Source organism: Hetaerina americana, unplaced genomic scaffold, assembly GCF_022747635.1.
Source record: "Hetaerina americana unplaced genomic scaffold, ioHetAmer1.1.p SCAF_7, whole genome shotgun sequence".
Taxonomy (NCBI): Eukaryota; Metazoa; Arthropoda; class Insecta; order Odonata; family Calopterygidae; genus Hetaerina; species Hetaerina americana.
In genome coordinates, this window is record NW_027287316.1 from 63,825,823 (window position 1) to 63,851,596 (window position 25,774).

The 25,774-nt window shown below is 41.9% G+C and overlaps 1 long non-coding RNA gene across 1 annotated transcript in view; it reads right to left on the minus strand.

Annotated features, from left to right (window-relative positions):
• Nucleotides 1-25,774, minus strand: part of LOC139696723 (uncharacterized) — a 437,007-nt gene that overhangs the window by 134,616 nt on the left and 276,617 nt on the right. Inside the window, exon 3 of the long non-coding RNA XR_011702643.1 lies at nt 7,402-7,475. This is a non-coding gene — a long non-coding RNA (uncharacterized lncRNA). The remainder of the gene's footprint in view (nt 1-7,401; nt 7,476-25,774) is intronic.

The following is a 25,774-nucleotide window of genomic DNA, read 5'->3' on the forward strand; positions in this document are numbered from 1 at the left end:
ATTAATATAATCTGCTATCAGCCAAGTTACTTTTGCCGCTCAGTCATGAAGCTGTAAATTTAAATGCCTAGAGATGAATCAATTTCACCGTGGAACATATTCGTCTTTCAACAGAGAGAAATGAAATCATAATTGGAAGATAATACTGAAAGAAAAAGAGTACAATTTTGGCTTTGACTGATCCAATCATTTACACCATCGCCATAAACATTTAGCAATGCGGCCTTTGGCAAATTGGAGGAACAAAAAAATATTCGAATCGAGATTTTATCCAACATTCAGATATAAGTACATGCATGTACTCTCGAGTGCAACACTACATGGACCATATCATGTAATTTAAGGGCTGTTTTCACGTAAGATATACGAAACAAAAGCCAATTTAATACAGCTGAAATATTAGGAACTTCCCCCGGAAAACCAAAACTTCGAAACCAACAAAAAATACTGACGGAAGTCATCTAGTCGAGCACTGCAACTGTATTCGAGCAGGCAAAGTGAGCGTGTTATATATAGAACAAATTCGTAAAATGAATAGATACGTAAAAGCTGTTTATTGGACTCCAGAATCGGAGAAGGCAAGCTGAACAGATATGACCCACCAAAACTCTTGATTTAACTCGTTCCGCAAAACATCACTCCTCTAGCCATTAGGGTCAAATAAATTAGTTTCACGGCAGCACTTCGCCACCGACGCGATCATAAACATCGAATACGAACATCTCAATCTGCATTACGTGGAGACAAATACATCATACTTAAATTAAATGGCACGAAACGGCCACCCTTAAGCCATTGATGGATCCTAGCGGCAAAAACATAGATCTTGCCGCCTTACCCGCCCGCCCACTGCCTTCTCAATTAATGCCCACCCACACCGTCCCTCCGCCACACTCCCGAATGGCGCGCGTCCGCTCCCACAGATGCAGCGAATGGAGAGCGCGCGAGCCCTGGATGCCGTCCGAGCCAATTAGTGAGTGGCGTGAGGCCATAATTACCGCGCAAAGAATCGGGAATTGGGAGAGGGAGGAAAAGTGAGTGACGGGCGATAGGGGGGGGGGGGGAGAGCGAGAGATGGGGTGCGAGGTGGGAGGGTGGTGGATCGAGCGGGACCACGGCCGTCGGAAGTTTCGAAACTACCCCACGCTCACCGCCGGGTTGGACCAAAGCGAGACGGAAACATTAAATTTTATATATATTGCATAAAAGCTACATCCACGGGCTACGTCAGTTACAGAGTGTTTATTGGAGATCACTCTTAGTTACCCCTCCGTTGGATGGGACGTTTAACTGTTGGACTCCTTGGCGCCATTAGTTATGAGTAAGGCTATTGCCGAAGCCGGGTTTCTTTCCACCCCTACTCCTTTTCCTTAAACACCCTATCCCTACCAATCCTATCCACATCTATCCCTAACGATATTAAGGACCTCAGCAGTCAGGCACCTTCTCTTAAGGACTACTCACATTACCACTAAAAGAGTGGATAACTGATCATAGCACTTTTCCACTTGATAGTAATATAATTAATAGTAATTCCACTTGATAGTATAGCAAGTGGAAAAGAGCTAGGGTCAGTTATTCTTTATTTTGGACTTCCATCACATCACATCTGAAGCTACTCAATTTTTACTACTACAAGAGCTTCACTACAGAAAACTTTCGTATATTTTCCTTACCTGACAGCTAATCGACTACAAAAAAGGACTATTTAAATATCAAAATGTGAAATACACTGGTAAGAACCACACACAACGTTCATACAATAATCTCGATTCGTTTAGATAAAAAAAATACCCCAATATTTCTAAACCTCTAAAAACTGGGTTTGCCATTTTATTTTCTATGAATGTAATTCATTTCCGATGCTTTCGTTTCGCCATTTTCGGATTGTATTTAACTTTACATTGCCTGTCACAAAAATAACGGGGGAACATTTATCATGAAATGAACGATGAAAATACACGATGGCATACACTGAGATACCACTGATCACGTTTTACCAAACGAGGATTTGAATAAACATTGATGATAGGTGGAGTGACAATCATCAATATAACCCGGCGCAAGAAAACTTTCATCGGCTGAGTTTTAAAATTTCACCGAAGCATATTTCCTCCAAAGAATATTTTCACTTATAACATTTCCCCGACACTGAAAAAACACAAAATATTTTCCAATTCCGAATGATGTCTGACCCCCTCAAAAATTCACCTGCTATCGAAAAGCGTCAAATGAAAATGAATTTCTTACTGCGCTCATTTTATAAAGTGATACCCCGAGAGGTTTGAGAACAGGAACATGTGAACAAATAAAGAAGGGAGATATAAAAGCGTTAATTAACTCCGGAAGAGTGTGCAATTAAATTAATTCAAATAGTGCTCGCGGAGATTTTGGGAGATATTTTTCGCGCACAATAATAACGGGAAAGCTGGCTCGACTAATAACGCAGGCCTAACGGAGAGGCAGGGAATTTATAGCCTTCATTGGGACAGGATAAACAGTAGTAGGCATGTGTGGCGATAGCTAAAGCTCGTGAAGTTTTTCTCAGGCTCAGGAGCACGGCATTCGTACGATGTGCCATAAATGAAAATGTTTCCCCGGAGGATATCTCGTGAGAGATTTAACCCGATGGGGAAAGAATAAGATCACCTGAGGGACTCAAAAATTGAGATTGCGCGAGAGTTGTTCGACCAACCCAGCGACTCGACAAAAGAGGGAAAGAGAGAGGAATATGGGGGAGGACAGGGGAAGGAGGAGGTTTGAATGGGACCGGGCCCAATTCCATTTTCCCATAGGCTGCGCGACGACGGCGGGTGGCCCAATTACAGTGAAGGGGGCTCGGCGGCCCCCACCGCGGGCCACCAGCCAGCCTCGCGTGTCCGCGACACACGCAAACGAAGCATGGTCGCTGAGGATAAGGGGAGTGGGGGAGGAGGAGAGGGGAAAAGAGGGAGTGCCTGCGCGCGGGGGAGTGAACGACACGAGCACGCGAGGGTAACGATGGGCGACAATGTGATTGAAACCCATCCCTCGCCCACCCCTCCCCCCTTCCACTCCGCCCGACCGTATCACTTTGATCCGGCGATACCCTAAAAAAAACCCTGTTGCCCCTGCCGTCTCGCTGACTGGAGTGACCCCCACCCTCCTACCACCGTTTCCAAAAGCTCTGGACCCAACCGAATCATTCGGACGAAATTGAAAAAAAATAAATAAATGAATAAAAAGGAGCGGGACGGACCGCAGAATGAACACTTGCGGTAAACCGCGCGGGGTTGGAATGGTGGAGGGTATAAAACGGGGGCATCACGGGGGAGGGAGCGATAGATTTGTTCGTAGGAGAATGAAACCCTATCCCTATGGAGCACACGAACCAGGGGAGAGGAAAAATGTCAAACTGAGGAGTCAATCGAAGAAAATGGGGTTGAATCCGCGATTTATTCTTCCTCTTCCCTCGCAAATTCCATTCCGACACTTCACCGTAGCGACGTGAACCTTCGCGTGACATGGGTGAAAACCAAAGTTGTCGATCCGAACGAAGGTGGAAGAAGAGGTTAACAGTTCCTTTCCCTGCGCCGCCTATGGGTTCCCACGAAGATTTGGTACCCGAAAAAAAAATACAGTTTGGGTGAATCTGTGGGTGGCCAAGGAGTCCCCAGGAATAAAACCCAAGGGTCCCTCCGGTCAGTGGTCCAAAGCTCTGAAACTGAACTACCACGCTTCCTAATGAGTAAGTCAGAATGAAAATATTTTGGCACATTGATCATAGCTCTACCCATTTCTCCTCTCCAGGGGGTAAAAAATGAACAACTTTAACTGGAGTAAAATTAGAGAAGAATGGACCTTATAGAATAGTCATTACACTATGGATGGAGAATGAATACGATAAAATGTAACAAGCTCTAAGGCACTCAAATTAAGGTTGACAAATCTTATTTAAAAGCAAAAGCTAAAGCAACGCTTCACCTCTTCTGTGATTGTTTCCTGAGGTTTTTTCCCCGATAGGTTGCTATGATGTACTATTAATAAACATCGCAGGAATGACATGATGCGACATTACGTCGTGGGAGAGGAAATGGCTAAAAATCAAAGACATTCATTTGCTAATCAACACAAAACAATAGCATAGTAGAAATTGTTAAAATTCAACTTTTGTGATACTATTATGAACCGAAATCAGAACGACACAGTTTCAGGCGTAACATGGTGGAAATCCTTCATGACGAAAGAAGACACTTTGCTTTTCCACAGAGAATTTTTCTATCTCGACCTAGATTTCATTAGAGCGTACACACGCTGAAGATATGCGCTGTAACGAAACCTAGGTCGTCATAAAAAATTTCTCTGTGGAAAACCAAAGTGTCATCTTTCGACCGAAATTAGAACGGAAACTGAAGAACGGAAGAACGTGCGAACGAGCGTAAATAATTACCTACATTTTAATATGGCAAATGTATTCGAAAAAGCATCATGATGGGAAAGTGGTCGACAAGAAATAGCGAGCGAAAAACAGAATTCTCATGAAAAAAACATTAAGACCCTTAAAAAAAAAAAAATTGTTAGACCAGGTCTTTATATCACTCGAGGAAAATTCGCTTTATGGGATTTTATCCCCAAATCCTTCTTTTATTGCCCGGCTTCACCCTCGAGTTGAAGCAGTCCCACCACGTTTTATAAATCTGGAAAGAGACTTGAGACCTATGAGACGCAAACGCTATTCCTACAAAAATTATAGGGGGCAAGGGAGGAGGGCACGAGGGGGTTGACGAGAAATCAGGAGGAGGAGAGGGAGAGATAGGGATAATGGAGGAAGGGCGGAAAATAAGGAATCTTTTGCTGCGTTACGACCACGGGGAGCCAGCTCCCTTAACACGCCCCTTGGGATAATGGAAACGCACGCCACGAGATCATTACTCTCTCTCTCTTCTGTTCTCCACCGTCCCTCCCTCTTCCTCCTCGCCCATGTAAAGAGGAGACCACAGCCACAACGCCCTCGCCGTCCTCCCAATGACGAAAACTCCTCTCACCCCCGTGCCACGCCCCTTCTGGGCTGGCCCCCGCAGGGGAACACGGAGCCATACCAACTCCGACTCACTCACTCCCTCTTTATCCCACCTCTCCCCCCCATCTCTTATCCCTCCTCGCCCCGTCGGTTCTGACACCTTCCCTAACCAACGCATAATCCATCATTGGGTCCTTCATTACCGTCTGCAATCTTTCCACTCTTTCCGTGCGTACGTGTTTGTGTGCATGTATATACACACACACTCACACATACATACTATATACAAGCAAAATTGCGTCCATGTGTATATATTTATACAAAAACAAAAGCCGGACTGCCGGACAAGCCTGGACCGACTCCAAAGAGATGCCTGGGACAGGAGAGAGAGTTTATTGTGGTTGACAGGTAGTTTAGGACTGGTAAAAGGGGATAAAAAGAAATTCTAATGCACCGTGCGTCTCTCGTCGATATTATGGTGTGGTCGCAAAAACGTATCTAAGCATGTGTGCATTTTTGTCCATTTCTTGATGCACCGGTGCAAGCATCAGTGCAACCGGTTAAGGTCCGTTAATCTCCTGTCGACCACTGATAGACGGGAAGGGGGTGGAGGTACAGGCAGAGTCTGAAGAAACTCATTAATGCTCTCTCGGAGAAATGGGAAACGTCCCCCGACGGCGAAAAAGATTCAGCCAGACGTAGGCAGATGCGGTCTACACTGAGATGAATATCATCAGAAAAATGTTCATCTTATATACAAATCCTGTGAATCGGTCAAGTTTTCCATCCCTTCCCTTATGAAGTCCCGTATTAGCACCTTTTAATCTATTTTATTCAGGAATAGTTAATTTATTTTGAAAAGACATAATACGCCACCAAAACATTTATTTAAACACGTGCGACCGATTGCACCTTACTAAGGCATCAAATGGCCTTGGATTAATTAACTCTGGAGAAGAAATTGGAGGTTCGTCTATGAGAACTGGACAGAAACTAAAATAGTGATTTGATAAAAATTCTTCTCTGATCACCTTTGGCGGTGAAAGAAAATGGATACATTTTGAGACTCTACATTGAGAGTTCGAGTAATTGTTTAGAATGAAAATTTTCTCAATAAAGGGTAGGAGGACAGTTCCAAAAAACTATTATGTACAACGTAACGCGTAAATTTTCAATCATTTACACTCTCTGCACGTTTTCATACTCTGATCTTCTTTTCCGCTTACCTAACGTTCTCCCATCAATTTCGAGGTAGCAGTGTAAAATATAGTAGTCACTTGCATACAGTTTTTATCCAGGAAATAATTTATTTCTTTTTTATTTCGCCGGCCTCGGTGGCGGCGGGGTAACGTCGCCGTCTGCCAACCCAGAGGTCACGGGTTCGACTCTTGCCAAGGTGGTCTTTCCTTCACCAATGGCTTGGGAAGGTAATTGCTAAATTGTTCTAACAATGTTCAAAGTCCAATGTAAAGATCAAAGTGCTGTTTTCGGACCAATGAAAAATAAAGAAATAATGCCCACATTGACCTCTTCATCTCTCACACCACAATGAAAACTTAGCAGTCTCCCTGTCCAACTTATCTCCTCAATTCTTCACTATTCACACATCTCAAAAGACTCTTATTTACGATCACATGCCTGCCCAATACGTTATGATAAGAGCATATCGATTAGAAATTTACTATCGAAAACATGGCCACTAACTCATCACTACACTACGATCCACAATTTAAAACTTCGATTACAGAGACTCAGAAAAAAAAACAAAAAGATGAAGAGGTTGATAAGCAATGATACATCAGTTTTTATCGCTACTACAACGCAAACTAGTTAGTTGAGCCATATTGATTGGCGAAGGAAAATCACTGATAAACAAAACCCGGGTCCGATTAGGAATATATACCAATTAAAAAAACTTAAACGGAGTTCAAGCTACTAAATTCAACCCGTACCTTCAAAATTGTGTACCTATGAATATATATTAATGCTCTAAATTGAAGAATTCAGTATATATAAAATATATGGTTGGGATATTTATCCATTCTGTTCATGCATTACGTGACTTTCTTTGGGATTAAGAAAAAGCAGACGGCAATTCACTCTGTGTTTCAATAACCAAATTATTTGCATAAACGTAAGCCAAATACATGCATGGCCTGTGCTCTTATCATAACTTCAGTGTTTTCAAAAGATTTCCTGGAAACGTCACCTTGGAGTACGAAAAGAACATGAACAGATATGTTAGTGATACGAGAAACAAGTTATTTACGTTATACGATACATATGACGCATATTATCGTAATACACATCGGCCTTCTAAAGAAACTAATCTTCGCTGGCATGTTGACCATAATTAATACGCGAAGACAAGGCATAAGATACGAAATTCAAAATGTACAAACCTGTTAACTTTTCTTTCGACCTGCAGTCCGCAGGATATAGCCGTTCGACGAAATGGGGTCAATCGACGTTCACCCTGGAAGAAAAATAGAACTTGGTTAATAACTACATCGACTTTCACCTTGAGAAAAATACTTAAATGTTATAAATGTTGAAAATTAGAAAAAAATCCAACTTAACTGTACAACTAATATAACCTACGACCAAATTTAGACCAAAATGTTTAATTTGTGAAAAAAAAGACTTGAAATTTCAATGTATCCAAAGATTTGACGCTAAAAATAATCAAGTTATTTGGGCATGCATCAAAAAACTTGTTCACAAATACTGTCATATTTTATAGATATCAATAAAAAACACCAGTGTGCCGGCATAAACATTAAAAATTAATATTTCCTGGATTAAAACTGAGACGAAAAACAAAGTGACCATATTTTACACTGCTACCTGATGAGAAGGAAATTTTCGAACGTCCTGAAAGCATACTCCCCTCATACTTTTTATCAAGGATTGCAATACATAGGGATGAAACAAGAGAGGAAAGAAAGGGAACTTATTAGAAGGATAAACACTCTCTGGATGTGTGGAAGGATGAGAGCTCTCAGAAAAAAATATCCCCACCAAAATGATTTGACGCACACTTCGGGGATACATTACTTGTCTAGGAATCTCGCCTCGACACCCACTGGGAATCAGTCCCACCCATAAGATTAATCCTTATCAGCAGCCATTATGCTCTCACTAACAGCCCCTGATAAACGTGGGCCCGCGCCAATTACAAAAAAAAACCCGCAGATCGTAATTTTCGCCCCTCTTCCTCTCCTTCCCAAACCCCCCTTCGCCCAGACGACCACCCGCCCAGTGGTCCATCACCAGCACACGCAAAATCCAATAGCTCGCATTGTAACTTCCGAATCCGTTGATTGCTTCGGCCCGGTCGCCGCAGCCGCCGCGCTAATTGATTTACGCTCCTTAAAGCAGAAATTGAGTTTTCCTCCGCACTGTTTGTTTTTCGTTAGCGGCCAAATGATAAAAGATCGTTGCCAATTAAAAATTCCTTCGGCGTCTATGGCCGGTCGGTCGCTTTTGCCACGCTATCGATTTCCATTGGCACCTGAACGGGGAGGGAGAGGTGGGTGGGTGGCGGTTGGATGGGTTGGGGCGGTTGGGGACACACGGGGAGGGGATGGATGCGAAGAGAGGAGAGAGGGAGTGGGGGGGGGGAGGGATGGAAATTGTATTATTCCGAGCAGGAGCGGTTGTTTTCGGTTGCCAACGACTGCTCCTTGAATAGGGCTTTGCATCTTCATTAAAACCCTTACATTTTTTTTTATTGTCCGACCCAAAACGACCAATTTAGACAGATGAAATTACGCCTATCATTGCTGTTCAATTTTTATCTAGTCTAAAGATAAAGTTTAGTCCAAATAAAAAAAATCGAAAAACTTTCCGATCGGAATAATTTTATCTACCCTTAGAAATTAAAGTTGTGGAAGCCTATAGGGTAGAGAGTTCAGCTCAGTACGCGAGCACGAACGTGACCGTGAAAACGTGAAATGGTCCCGCTCTGAATACCTGAATTTAACACGCCAAAGGCTTTGCAAAAGGTGAGCCCTACTTCGCCTATCCAAGTAGAGATGACTTCTACAGCAAAACATTGCCCGCTTCTATAAAGTCGGGTTAATTATTTTAGTGAAGTTAATTTTATCGTTCTCAATTGAATTCAAGAGCTTTTATATTTGAAGTAATTTACAAAATAATTAAAAACGATGATGACCAAATATACACCCTTATAGGATTCATCCACTAAGTGTATTAATTATGAGACACCTGAAAATCGTTAATTGGAAAATTCTGCCTGGCTATTTGCTTTGTATTCCGGATGGTAAAAATGAAAAACAATTCAATAAAAAAATACTTAAGAGAGGCGGTAACCGGAAGGCTATCATATTTTCGTAACCTTTGGCTACCTCATTACATGATCTGAATTTCAATTACAAATTAAATTATAAATACAAATTATATTCCCTCCACTGAATGAACTACGAAAACACTCCTTGACAACGCCGTGCGTTCAAAGACTCGCTAATTTACAGTCCCCCGTATCAAAGCAACACGTTGGATTCTGGCTCTGAACGTTAGAAAGAAATCTTAATGCCAGTAAGCCGAAGAATTCACGTGTTTTACAAAATCAATTTGTAACCAAACTGGGAAAAATAAAATTTCCTTCAGGAATTTATTAAATCTAATACTAAAAAATAGGCCACACCAAAACCACAACGAACCGAACAATTTCAGTTTCTACTTTTTCATACCTGGTGACGACAAAATTTGTCGAAATGTGCGTTGTGAATACGGAATAAAATTTCTTAAGGGAAATGTCTCTTCTTTTGACCCTATATAAATACATGTATAATTTGTTTGATCATACACGGTAACGTACTTGTATCTACAGAAGCGAGAGAAAAATTCACTTTACACCTAAACGAATCACTCAAATCGCTCTAAACCTGATGGTATAAACACGCCGATGAGATCTACTAATACTACTCTGCTCAAAATCTGGCACAAGATTTCATAGGTGAACTAATCGGAAAAAATGAGACGAGCGTTAAAACATCTACTTTGTGTATTCATCAATAAGATTCGCCCAGCGTATGACGGGGGGGGGGGGGGGCTGCTTCCTTGCGAGAAGAGAACGCCAAAATAAAAAACATTTTATCTTTGATTACACAATTAGGAGAAGTGATTTACACTACTGGAAAATATTTCGCCAGGAACAAGATGGGATCGCAAAAACGGGGGAAAAAAGGCTGAGGTCGAGAAAAACAGAAACGAGCCTTATCTTCGAAGCGCAGGGAGGGTAAGGACTAGGGATATCGAGACATGGGCGAGAGATACGATAGGGTATGAGAGAAAGGGTGAGCGGATAGAGAGGATAGGAATGAAAAATATAAACAAAAGAGGAAGATATCGGGGAGTGGAATAAGCCAACACAACCGAGAGAAGCCAGGATGACAATGAGACCGTCCCTCAGGCTTCAACTAGAAGAAACACAATAAGACCTTCACCTATCTCCTACAACATTGCCGGCCCCGGTGGCGGCGGGGTAACGTCCTCGTCTGCCATTCCAAGGGTCGCGGGTTCGATTCCCGCCTGGGTGAGTTTCGCTCCATCTAGGGCTTGGGTGTTTGTAAATGTGACCATTGTTAACGTTGTTAATAGTTCGATGTAAAGGCCAAAATGTGCTGTTTTCGGACTTATACTGAATAAATAAATAAAATAAATAACACCTGATCACAATTTAAGTGGCATATTTACATAATCGAACCCACTCTTCTACGACAGTAAAGATTGAGATATTCGAAATTTACTGGGATTATTACTGCTGATACGATCTTCGATCTATGGAGGATTTTTAAGCCGGGAGAGCAACTACTACATATACTCTGAAAGGGCAAATCAAGTAACTTGTTAATTTGCTTCTATAACACGAAAAGGATTTCGCGATTCAACGGGCGCAATTGTAAAAAAATGAGAAAAACAAGATGTCAGTACTCTTGGAAAGAGTGATATTTTTATCACACGTACTGAAAAATAGTAAAAATATATGGAGAATAAACTAAAGGGGTTTTGGATTGGCTTCCCAGGCCGAGGGTTGGGGGTTGGAATCCGGAAGGTGGCAGGATATTTCAGTCGTAGTCTCTTACTTGTACCCAATGTGGAGAGCACTTCAAGCAGGGTACCCGTCCGTCGGATTGGACGTTAAACTGTGAACACTGGATGGATGCCTTCGTTGAGGGTACGCCAATGCTATCGCGGGGTTCCCCTCCACCCTTACGCATTTTCCAAAAAACCCTGCCTCTTGCAAATTACCCATCTATCCCTAAAGACACAAATCACCTCCTCGCCTGTCGGTCGCTTACCCCAATGACTATTACTTCTACTCTGTGCTGAAAGACAGAAATAATTGCTAAGATTAAGAAAATGATTTATTATGAACTAAGAGCGTTTTTCAATAAAAATAAAATTGAAAATAACGAGTTGAATCAAAAAGGGGTTTTTTACTTAATTGTGAGAAATCACTCGCAATATAATTCAGAACAGTGGAATTGACTGATAAGTATAATCTAGGAATATTATATTAAAAAAGGAATATTAAAGACAATTAAAAATGTTATGGCGGTGCTATGCTCACGAAAAGAGCAGTTTACCTGAAGTGATAGTGACATAAGAGACGAATTAACCATGCCGATGCCAGTTGAATGACTCGTATTTGTAAAACATAGAAACTTCATTTCTTCTTTGTAGTTTCACAAAGGCAATTTAGAATCTTAATGGACCACGAACGCATACAGAAAAAAACTACGTCCTTGCTAGGAACCCACCAGGGTCGGAGCGTACAGCTCGGCAGTTACACACTCTTCATCAGCAATTATTTCCCTTCTTTATGGGAAGGGAAATTGAGGAACGATGAGGGGCTTGTGGGGAACGAAGAAGAATTTTCCGAATGGCATTAAAGCTGCCGGGAATGGGAAATGAGACAAAGAAACGCCAATGCCGTCACGAGAATTGATAAAAAAATAACAAAACGTTCATTTTCAATTAACGGCACGAAGTTGGATTCGGAAACCAGGTAGTTAAACAAGGGTAAGGAAGGAGCGAGCGGAATCGAACTCGGGGAAAGTGAGAAGAATAAAAACGTCGAATGGGGCAGTGGTGAATAGACACCACTGGGGTAAATAAGGTAGTTGTTTCTCGGACAATGGGCAAGGAGAGAGGTTCGGGGGTGGACATGGAAAGAGAAGGTGGTGTGTGAGGGAGGGGGCGGCTTGGGATTTTGCCGAGGCAGAAGTGATAAGCGGGGTGGAGGGGAGAGGTTCTGAGAAATGCGGGGGAGGGGGGCCGGAATGGGGTGTAATGTAGGGGGATGCCCACCCCCTTGTCCCATCGCAGGATTACCGCGCAGGAGATTAGGGCGAGGGAGGGGGGTTCGAGGGGTCGCACGGCCGACGGTGGGCGAGTTTGAAATTCGATCGAAAGTGAGTTTGGTGTTATTTATTTATTTTATTTTTTAAGCGCTCCTTTTTTACACCCCCCTTCACCCCGCCCGCCCCCCTTCCCCATAACAGACACACACACGCACCCTCCCCGCGTAACCACTATCACCCCATCCCACCCCCACGGTTCGTTTACCCTTTCTCTTTACACCGGCCACACACACGCACGCACCCACGCGCGCAAAAAAATAAAACGGGATTCACGAGCCTTTGAAGTCAAACCGTTTCGCCGCTGGTTCGCAGGGAGAATTGGAGAGTGGACGCGGACCGAATTTAGTTTGTTAGCGACGGCCGGAAATCGGACATGCATCGATACGCCATTCCATACGATGTTCCCCCCGCGATGGAGTGGGGTGGGTGTTCTTTATCTTCCGACGGAATTTGCACCGTAACTGTTCCGAAATTTCCCCCACCCATTATTTTATACTTTTCTTATCTAAATATATTTTGAACGAAACACCCCTCGCTTTATCATCCACGTTTCGCTCCACTCTCGTCTTTTCTTTCATCGCACCATAAATATCTTCATTTAATCGGGGAAAAATCTAGTTTAGATCTTCGTTAAACCGATATAATTGCCATATGCCTATCATGAACAATTATAAACAACAATCAATTGATCTAACTCCAATCATTTAAAACAGATTAGAACAAAAACCTTTGATCAAATCGATTTAGTTCAATACGACTCTCTCCAGGAAAAAAATCTACGCTGACAGCGTTAATCTTGAAGATTAATGTATTACAAATAAATCATTTAATACAAATAATACATGATCATGTTCCAAATAATTACACTGGAATTAGCAAATATAATCTGAAAGCTTATTACAACTTAACTATGCATTATACCCATTCATTTACGATTTCAGCATAAATTAAAATTAAACACATAAAACGAAAGTTTAAATGACGCCAGGAAATTATTTCTCCAAATGACGTAAAAGCTGGAAGAAAAACTAACAGCATGTACTACTTGAATGCATGTTTCATCGGAGCGGGACAAGTACCTCACCGATGACAAATATTGGCAGGATCGAAACTGTAACCTAGGATTATTATTTCATGGTCGTTCCCGGGATCGATTGCCAGTGGGATGTTTCACAAAGGAGCAATCTCCTCGCCTCTTTCGTCACAATTTGGCGGTAAATACTGTTTTTTTAACGCATGTAATACAACGGTAATTCATTTTACTGACGAATTGAGTTGACACAACGAACAACGTACCTAATATACATACGGACAGGAACTAACGCACTAAGCGCTATTACCATTCAAGAGTCGTTTCCAATGGAGAAGAAGATTCTTCAGAAAGAAAAGAGTACTCATTCCGGGAGCAATGTTAAGAGAAAAACCAGGAGAAAGAGTAAATAATTTAGCAGAGGAAGGAGGTGTGGAATTTACTCCGAGGCTCGGTGGAAGTAAATAAACAAGCGAGCAGACAAACAAACAAAACGAAAGACCATGCATACTGCGTGGGATATGAATGGATACGTACTGAAAACAGAAAAGATGAAGGATCACGTCTCTTTAACACGGAATGTCAATCTTTCCAACCAAATAAATTTGGTTTTATTTTACCGTCTAAGACAATTTAAAGGTTACAATAAATAAAATGGACCGAAAGTTACGTAAAAGGCCGGTCCACGATTTAATTAAATGCAAGTGATAATTGGATAACTACCAAAAGTTTAGAAACCTCGTATCAGAGGATACACTTATACGACACTTACGATATCTAACCTATACAACTTACACAAACAAATAAATCTATGAGCAACTAAGGAAAAACTTGACGCATAAAAATATTACTTTTACGAAGCAGGCACCTTTAATCCGAAGCACGCTTAATACTTTGCTTGCCTATGCCGCTTTGATCGCTAAAAAATATATTTATCCCGATAAAACCCTTCTCGAACGGACATTCTAACGGAAAGACTCGGGAAAGTAAAGGGGTATCAAGAACGCGACACACTTGGAAAACAAACGAAAGCGAAAATAGCCCGAGCGATTACAACGGAATGAAGGGAGAGGCTCACGTCACAGCGACCTTTCCAAGGAAACGATAAATTGGGAAAACCGCATCAGGTGTCAGCCAATAAGTCATCAAATTAATCGGTAATGACGCCCGGCGTTCATTTGACGCACACAAAAGCAATCGGATCTAGGGGGGGGGGGTGCCGGGAGGTTTTGAAAGGAATGGCGGTGGTTTAGGGGGGGGCGGTGGCTCAATGAGCGACTCGCCGTCACGTGACGTCGAGTGCAGGTGGGAGCCGAGATGCTTCTGACGGCTGATACGAGGAAATTGGCGGGAGCAATCAAAGGATGGCGGGGGGTGGGGAGGACATTAGCAGTGGGAGGTCGGGGAGTGGAGTGGGCGGGGCGGGAGGGTTGAGGCAATTTATATGGGGCGGGGGGGGGGGGGGGGAGAGGAGGAGTGAGGAGGGAATTTCGGGGATAGATTTGGCGGCAGCGATCCGAGCGAGAGGAGAGATCTTGGCGGGGGAAAAAAATCCCGAGGCCATCATTTAGCTCCATTTATTGAGAGCTCATGCGAGAGAGGATTTGGTTTTCGGCGTAATCGCTCGAAAACATAAACTCTCCTGTGATCACCGCCTGTAAAACCCACAATCACCCCCGGCCGATTCAAAGTGTCGATCACAAAACGACGAAATTTTCTCTCGTGTTGAAACAAACCAAGACGATTCAAGCCGAAAGGTAGAAAGGACGCGGAATTGTTCGCGGGATCAAAAGCCATCTCTGCTTTCATTTAGTTCTATTAAATTTTCGCAAAACTCATACATAAAATCGTAAATAAACTCACACTTACTTCAGCCAATAGAATTTCTATTAAAAAGGCGAATCAACGGAGATTATGGGTAGAAATATATTAACAATTTAAAAGTATTTTTAACATGAAAATTCTTTGAGTTATGATATACTGAATATATGATTGTGATGGTAGATACATGGAAATGCAGAAGTTTATCTAATGTTTACAGTACCGAGTCCGTGCACACATTTGTACGTTTGAGGACATTGGTCTTTATTAGCTCTCATTTTTCATTGTGCTATCCACTTTTCTGCAACTCTTTCGACTGAGTTACTTATGAATGATGATGCACACATGAAAATCCAACAAATCTGTTTTCGTAAGTGATTCATTTGCGCTTTATTGTCTCACCTTTTAAACGAGAACCCATCATTTACTCCTTTTCTTACCTGAAGTGATTTTAAGCACGTAGTATAAACAGACCGTTGTTATCCCATTTTTACGCTCGGTAAAAATCTCCAAATGAACATCTTCACATCTTGTAGAATACGTATTTTTTATAATATTTTTACGCCTACTTTGAATGGAATTTTAACGAAATTCCCATAGCTAACATGTCTTTAACCCTATTAGAATTGCACCTCTGGTATATGAAACGCACATAAAGAGTACTGAGAATTATATCGCCAAGTACCACACTCCAAATGATTTCCAAAATGTTAGTTATTTTTAGGTAAATGATTAATAACGGCGATGATATCATGAGACCCCGGAAAACATAATATCACAAAAACCAATAACCCTTCGCTTGCTATGGTGGATGGCTTAACTTTGTGGAATTCCTTCACGATGCATAGTAAAGGAAAACACTCGGTTAATCCACAGAAATACCCTAATTACTACAATCAGTTTCGATATAGCGTGTCATCATCTGGTCAGTATCGAAACTGGTCGCAGTAAATTTATATTTTGGAGGAATACGACAGTGTTTGTCTTTCCTGCGCATCAAACCTCGCTTAAAATCTGCGAAATTTTTGATGGGATAAGATTAGGATTATTCCTTAAATTATTAATAATCTTACAAATTTAGAATATAAAGAAAATTATTAATATTTTGGTCAACTCTTCGCCTTTAAACAAATAAAATGGCTCAAGCTTCGGGTAATTTTTCTTTGGAGCGTAACTCAGTAGAGCGACTGCATCTTGGGAGATGTAGCCTCTTGTCAGAGAGCGACGGGGGATCGCATTGGAACCGAAGGATAGGCATATACAACCTGTAGCACTTTCCCTTCTTTCCAAATGTGAGGAATTAGCTATACAGAAAATCTTACGAAATGATTATTTTCCCTCGAAATGAAAGTTTTTGAAAGCTATCAATCGTATTTCGAAAAAAAACTGACGAAGCGTTAAATATTGCATTAGCCACAATGGAAAGCCTCGAAGATCAAATTGGGACCATGATAAATGACACCAAAACGAAAAAAAATGCAATCATAATTCTGAGCGTTGATAATTATGGCGTTGATCTTTGAAAAAAATAGGCTCACTCCCAAGGAAGTACAACAAGGCCAACTGATTGATGCGGCAAAAAAACATAGGACAAACTTTGTAGATCACGTAGGATTTGATAGAAAGGTACGGAAAAATCGGTTAAACTACTTGGGCACATGATATTGGATAGCGAATATTGCACTCATTCTCTCATCGGATATCTTTGTGAGTAAGTCACCATTGGACGGCTTCTTGTCGAGAAAAGATTCATTTTCGACACCAAGGACACCCAGCAGCAGGAAGATCTAAGAGGTTAAAAATTAAAACTATAAAATGGAAAAGGAAACTAGGCTTCCAGATCTGAGTTTGGAAACGAGAAAAGAAGATTCAACTTTTGTCTAAAATTAGCGAAGAAATTAGATCGGATCGAACCACTTTTGAGATTAAATTATGCGTCATCATTATCAATGATCATAAAAGCTAATATTAGTCTCTCTACTCAATTCTCTTCATTTCATTTCAATTTTTTCTCGCTGAAGTCACATGCATCCCACGTGGAGCAGCGGGACTTATTTATCAATGTTCCCTCGGCAAATATACTAGAAATACTATTGGGCCCTAAAATGAATAATCTCTTTTTCTTTTCAATGGACTTCACAACGCCTGTACCGTCCATTTCATATCCCTCTTCTCCTAAGGTACACGTTTCCATGGCTCAGTAATCCGCACCCCGATTTGCAATTGCCCAATCTAACACAAACATAATACCCGATATGAAGATGTTAAAGAACTTAAACCACAAAATCCTTTTATCCACGATTAATGCGTCACCATGCACCAGTATCTCACTCCCCATTGATTGGTGCCTAGGGTCTAGTCCTACCAACTGGGATGGGTTGCGGTTTATTCATGTATCCTTGGTTTTGAAAACAGTAACTCCAGAATTATGAAGCCAATAATGGCCAAGTAAAATTTATTTCCATAGTTAAACATTTAGTGGGCGTGTTAGTAAAGTGATTACAGTGTTAGGCTACGGACCAGAAGGCCCGTGTTCGATTCCCGCGGTCGCACTATGAATTTCACCCAAGCTGTGTGGTTTATCGGGTATCGGATATTCCCGGGAAACCAGTGGGAACTGCCAACCGTCCCCCCTCCCTTATAACCCTCATGTGTGAACTACACACACCGTTTGGGCATAGTACTTCGGTGAGCTCTACCCTCGTCTATCAAACTGACCTTCGGGGTTGATAACAGTGGTTTTTGTTCCACATTAAATTGACGAATAATGCTATCGCGAGCCAAGTGCCATCGACTGACCTCTTCCAACTCATTTCAGCCAAATGGACTCCGGCAAAAGTAGTTCGCTATATGATTACTTCCTCTCCCACAACCCCAAGAAGGCGCCTTCCTTTCTCCATACCCCCACCTTCCCCCCCCAACCTCCTGACGCCCGAGATAGGCGAGCGTTTCCCTCCCTCGCCGAGACTCATTTGGCGAACCGCGACGATCTCACAGGTGGCACCGCAGAAGGCGAGGGAAACAAGCCGGGAAGGAGAATTTCCCGAGTGCCATAATTACGAAAGCCAAGCCCGTTCCAAAGGGCCGATGGTCGTCACCCATAAAACACCCCCCTGGAGGCGGAAAGCATTCGTTCCAAGCACTTACGTAGCACTCAGTTTCCTTACATCCACAAGCATTATTTCGCGCGCCTCAATGAACTCGCGAATGCGAAATTTTAATAGCGATCGAATGGACTTCATTACGCTCACTCTGGGCGTCATTACATTCCAGCCGGTGCACTGCCATGGTTGGCTGACGCCATCAAGCAATTATATCTCATAGCGCCGATTATTAATGAATACGGACAACTTTATTCCCGATAAAGGAAATCGAATTGCGAAGGACCCTACCACTTATATTCTACGTAGAATATAAACTCTTGACTGTTCGAAGACATAACAGGATCGGAAACATGAGATACACGTTAAATACTTTATCATAAGCATTTAGCAGGAACAGTGGGTGGTCAAAGCTCTATATGTCTTAGAAGAGAAGAAATGAATTTCGTGTGTGTATCTCCTATCGCCCGAAGCTACTCAATTTCGAAATACCTAATGTATTCCCTACGACCTATTATCTAGGGTTGAGAAGAAGTTCAAATTATAATTTACAATCCACTTCTCACCAGAGGAAACTTAAAGCACCTTTCAACTTTCAGCATTTAAACATAACAGTTTCAGGTTTAACTTTGTGGATTTCCTTCATTATGAGGGTAAAAAGAAACAACACTTCCACAATAAATTTATTGCGGAAGTGTTAAGTTTCTTTTTACCCTCATAATTTCAGTATTTAGTTTTCAGAATTTCATCCAAGTCGAATCATATTAATGTACGGGGAGTCCTCATCGGAGATATTTTTCCTTCTTAATGCTAATGGAAAAAATAATTACTAATTTCGACAAATTATTCTTTTGCTGGTGATGGAATGTCAAACTCTTGCGATAAAAGGGAGGAGAAAAATATGAATATGAGGGAGGGGGAAGGAAAAGGATAGAGCCAGTAGGACGGAATGAAGGAAAGCAGAAATTATACGGAATTGAAGAAGTAATTATTGCAGTGCGGAGGGTCAGGTTGTGTCTTGTTAGATGAGGCTAAGATATGTAGCGGTGTCCATAGAAAACCTACCTTAAAATAACAGACGACCGAATAAAAATACTGATGCATAAGAAGGCGTTAAAAAGTTGGTTTACGTATTCAAGAATATTAAGACGGTTTGAGGAACGTAATAAATTGTAGCATTGGTTCAGAAAAGCTGGACCATTTGATGAAGTTTGGAACTTCAAATCAGGAAACTATGGTCTTACGACAATCACCATTACATTTCCCTAACAATAGCAGATAACTGGGTACATTATTACAACATAAAAAGACTAAGTTGAGTTTCATACAGTGAAATAATCGGTGATTTAATGTTGAGTGGATTTACCGATGATAGATAATTCGCATTCGCGGAAAGTGGGAATAGCTTAATTGCCAAGCGACGCGCTAGATTTAAAATTAATTATCGCGGTCGATATTTTCTTATATAGATTTAAATTCACGTCATGAATTAATAAACTCGTGATAATCAACACTATGATACAGAAACGAGAGTTAATTGCTAAAAACTTTAGTTACTGGCCTTCCCGGCAACTCCAAGGAGACGTAAAGAAAACGGAGGTAAGGTTTCCGGTTTAAGGCTTAATCGCTTTGATTCGGGAATCAAGGCAATTATCTGAGCCGTGGACCCGTTAGTTAATTCTTTCATGCAGCGTGGAATTAGCTTCCTCATTCCCCCATTGCCCACCATTCCACTATACCACCCACTCCACCGACCTTTCCCTCTAAATGTGTAAGTAACCTGCCCATCCCTCGTCTCGCACGCCCATGCAACTCACTCACTTCTGACGTCTCAGACCTCATCCGGTCCACAATCACTGGCGAGTACAAGCGGAGGAGTTCGCCGCCTTCCTAATAATCACCGGGTTCGTAACCTTTGGAGCAAAACAGAACTCAGTGAAGCATGCACGTACCAATCTCGTGGGAAAGCATGAATGACATGGCACGGAAGTGAGCGGTATTGTGTGGGAGACTGACTGCGAGCAATGAGCGAGGTGCGGCGAATAGTTTGCAGAAAAAAAGTCAACTTAATGGGACACTATTGTGGCAGATAATCAAAGGAAAAAGTAACTGGTTAAGTTAAGATTTCTAAAGTAGAAAATCACGATTCCTGGGAAAATAATTTGTCCAGTTTAAAACACGTTTTTACACCCTTATCGGAGTGAAATACATGTGTACCTCGGCCCCATTCACCAGAAATATTCTCCAAAAATAATTAAAAAATGGAATCTCGTATCGTCTAGAGAAATAAAAAAATACATTAACACGCCAAAATTATTTTATAAGTCATACAGTGAAGATAATTATTACGACCACAATGTCAAATGAAGAAATAATGCCGTATTAATTAATATCTCCCGATCAAAAAAAATCTTCCTCTCCTATTTCATGAGTGACTTCATAACACAGTTAACTTGGGCCCGAAAGGCAACCCATCCGATCCAATTTTATAAAAAAAACATTCGATTCTTCAAATAATGTTATGGCTAAAAGGCAAAGATCGGAAGTGCAGTTGGCGCTCATACAAATGAGGACCTATCATTCAATGGTTAATATCATGAAGACCAAAAGGACAAACTGGATACCATTTCAGACTATTCTACTGCAAAAGGGAAGTAGAGTTTATCCAGCATATTTCTGGAATTAAATCGTGAAGTTCACGTTTATGGATCATTATTCATTAAAGAGTGCGATACATCAGTTCCGTGTCTGAAATTCAGCACGACATTGAGAGAAGAGTGTGTACCAAAAATGAGCAAAGATTTCATAATTAGGCAGACACTGATCTCTGAGCATTTACATACCCATCCCACACTCACATTTCGAACGCAAAATCTTTGAAGACGGCAGCATGCGTTGTTTATCGACTCCAGGATCACCTCATAAAGACACAGTTTTAATGGCTACGCATTATGCACGTAATTCCTGCATTGCCAAGTTTCATAGGAACTCATGGAGCTAGCAATTCCATTTAAACATACGAAAATCGAAAGACCATATACTGCGATTAAAAAATAAAACGCCTGCAAATAAACTATTACTTCTGTCACTTTATTAAATAACTACAGATACTCTCTCCCAAAACTCTTCGACCATGTAATAAGTTACATGGCGTTCGAACGAGCTATAATTATAATTATATATATATATATATATATATACTCATATATACAGAAACAGATATAAGGAAAAGGGATAGGAACACATATAAAGGACGAACACAATAGAGGTGGGGAAGGCGGAATCGAACGGATCACAAGAGTAAAAATATTTCCTCAACCGGGACTCGAACACCGGATCTTTCCACTTGCCGGGCGGATGCTCTTAACCACTTGAGCTATCGAGGATAGTCAATTTACCCTGAGATCCGTGGGTCTAATATGTCGCCAAGCGCCCCGATTCTTTCAGCCAAGAGATGGCGTCAGGGGGCAGTTTCACCCACCAAAGGAAGGCTCTTGGCTGAAAGAATCGGGGCGCTTGGCGACATATTAGACCCACGGATCTCAGGGTAAATTGACTATCCTCGATAGCTCAAGTGGTTAAGAGCATCCGCCCGGCAAGTGGAAAGATCCGGTGTTCGAGTCCCGGTTGAGGAAATATTTTTACTCTTGTGATCCGTTCGATTCCGCCTTCCCCACCTCTATTGTGTTCGTCCTTTATATGTGTTCCTATCCCTTTTCCTTATATCTGTTTCTGTATATATGAGTATTTATTCGCCGTTTGGCGGGATTTGGTGTTTGAATGTGTATTCGGCCAATGTGGCTCATCTCTTTCTTCTGGCTATGCGTGCCACGAAACGCACTGTTCCTTTCCTGTATGATGTTGTATGAATTCTAACCCACGATCCTTTCCTTTCCTTGTGTATTGTCTATTTCTCCTTTGGTGGGTGAAACTGCCCCCTGACGCCATCTCTTGGCTGAAAGAATCGGGGCGCTTGGCGACATATTAGACCCACGGATCTCAGGGTAAATTGACTATCCTCGATAGCTCAAGTGGTTAAGAGCATCCGCCCGGCAAGTGGAAAGATCCGGTGTTCGAGTCCCGGTTGAGGAAATATTTTTACTCTTGTGATCCGTTCGATTCCGCCTTCCCCACCTCTATTGTGTTCGTCCTTTATATGTGTTCCTATCCCTTTTCCTTATATCTGTTTCTGTATATATGAGTATTTATTCGCCGTTTGGCGGGATTTGGTGTTGTGTGTGTGTGTGTATATATATACGGTTTATATATATATATGGTTTATATATATATATATATATATATATATATATATATATGTATATATGTATATATATATGGTTTATATATATATATATATATATATATATATATAAACCATAAAACCATAAACACAGTAATCAACCCGAAGGTCGGTTTGGTAGGTGATGGTAGAGTTCACCTAGTACTAAGTCCAACGGACTGTGAAATCCACACATCAGGGTAGGGGGGGCCAGTTACTTTCCCTGTGCCGGTTATGGTTTCCCAGGAAGACCTGGTACCCGAAAAATCACTTAAGCTTGGGTGGGGCTGCAGGTGCCCAGAGTGCCTTGCTCGAACCCGGGACCCTCCAGTCAGCAGTCCAACGCTCTACCCGCTGGACTACCGCGACCTATATATACATCGGTAGAGCGTTGGACTACTGACCGGAGGGCCCCGGGTTCGATTCACGGGCAGGTCTCTGGGCACCTGCAGCTCCACCCAAGCTCTCTGATTTTTCGGGTACCAGATCTTCCTGGGAAACCATAACCGGCACAGGGAAAGGAACTGGCCCCCCTACCCTGATGTGTGGATTTCACAAGCCGTTGGACTTCGTACTGGGTGAACTCCACCATCACCTACCAAACCGACCTTCGGGTTGATTACTATCGGGGGGGTTTCGGAGAAACCGTTAAACGCAAAAATAAAAAATCCACCCTATGTGATTGATAGACGAAGAATGCAGCGCACTTCACGGAACGCTTGCTCGCGGACTCTATGTGCCACATTCAAAACCCAAAAATTCCGAAACCCCATGAGGAACACACATGCTGGAACATGAAAAGTGCAGACCCGACGTTTTTCCACTCCCATCGAGGGGTCGCAAATCCATGTCAAAGATTCAGCACGAGGAAAGAGTGAAAGAGAGAGAGAGATAGAGTAACAACAAGAGCGGTATGTATTCCGGAGGAGTGGAGATCCGTTTCCGAGTGCCCACTTCGTGAGTGCCACGAGCGCGAGTGGGGGTGGGGGGAGGGGGGAAGAGAGGCACGTCGGGTCTGGCGGTTTGAGGGCTCGCCCGGATGCTCTTTCGCGACGTGTTCGACATCGCTCCCAATTGCCAAAAATGACCCTTCGAGTTGAACGAGACAGAATTCTAAACTAACTGAACAGCACGACGTGTATCATTTAAAGTAAGTCTCCATTTCTTTACGCGCGAACGGCACAGGAAAAAATATATCAAACGATTCTACACGATGTGGAGAGCGTTCAAGAGGCGAAGACCCTTCAGTTTTCAAACGTTTCAATAGCATGAATCATGTTTTTAGCAGCATACTTTCAATCTCAAAAACTCAAAAATAGATTAACGTCCACGTCACCAGCACTCAAGGATCAATTATTTATGATGCCTACCTACAACTGACGTTTTATCATTAAGAGCTTAAGTGTTCTCGAATTAAGATCGCTACTGATTACTAGAGTCGTACATAAATTTGTTAGCAACGGAGTAATGAGATGAATGACGGATGAGATGAGCGTTAAAAATTTGATAAAATTTCAAAAATCTCGAAAAGCCGGCAACATTTTGCACGGTGTATACGTGTCTACGGTCTACGCGTCACCTATAATGAGATGAAATCGTCACATACGTAGAGAATTCTTACAAAAAAAAAGGATTAAGAATACTTGGAAAGCGCAAGAAGTTGCACCTTAATATGGATTACAATACAAATCTTCGGAGGCATACATTATATGAAAACTGTGGCTACTAAAATCAAGGCTAGTTTACATACATTTACATTCACAAAAATTCACGAATATCCAAGGACACTTAGTTTTATCCTTTATACAATGTAATCGGAAACTTTTTACTAGAACAACGACTACCATCCTGTAAATAGAGAAACTCTTCGAAACAATAATGATGAAAGCATGCGTCTTCATCACTTAAAACATGAATACGATAAGCATTCATTATGATTCACCCAATCATATTCTAACTTTCACTCATTCTCGCAATTCCTTCACATTCCCTTCGCAGCACGGAGTACTGGCGAATATATCTGACCGTTTGAACTAGCTCTTCGAAATCGCACTTTTCACAAGTGGAGGCTTCCATCAAGTCGGGGAATCACTCTCAATGGCCTCCTGGTGATCGGCAAAACACCGCTGGCCACTTCATGCAAGGACTTATGAAAAAAGTCTCATTTCCCGACGACGCGACCGCGCGCTACAATCGGCCTCCTTTCTCGAGAGAGACACCTCTCCCATTGACGCCGCGCGGGAATTACCTAAAATTGGCGACAGATCTAGCAGTCTCATCCCGATACGGGGGAAAAACGCGGGGTGGAGAATAATTCGGACGTGCCCGGGATCAACGGTGGTGAGGTGGACGCGGAAGGGGCGAGGGAAGTCCAGGAGAGGACAATTACACGCCGGAGGTCAATGAGGGGAGCGGGACACGAGAGGATATTGAGATAAGCAACTTAATGTTTCGTTACGTCCGAGATTTCCCTCGAGATTGATTCGTGAAACCGATTACTTTCAGAGAGTTCCATATGCATCGAGATGTTGGATTCAAATTCTTCCATAGGGATTCGAAGCCAATACTTTTATCAGGAATATATAAACGACCGAACAGCAATAACATCTTCACGCGTGAATAACACGAATCTGTTTGCATTATAATGACTCTTGAATCGCAACTATCGCCATAATGATCACAAATGCCGCCCGCCATTCACGACGTAGCTCAGTTGACTCGACAAAGAATACTCCAAGAGAGCTCAAAATGAATTTCAATGACATCGGAAGCTTATTGTTTAGGTACTCGGTTCATCCAAAAGTTTTATGATCGTATTTTTAAGTAATCTACCGGTTAAGGTAGGTTTTTGGACTGACACAACTACCAAACAAATATTTTATTACTCCTAACAAAACACAAAATCAATCATCCTACTCTATATCAGGTCCCTCTTCATCTCTGAGTACTTCCTTCCTCCCTTCATCCCGTCCAACAACCCTATCCTTTAAACCCTTCTTTAAATATGGCCTATAGCTACGAATATCTTTCACCCATACACTGTTCGAAATTGTAGGTGCTAACGTGACGTTTTAATTTAGAATTCTAGCATTCTACTCGGGTGAAATAACAAAAGATAGACTTACCATTACATGCAATATTATACATATATAT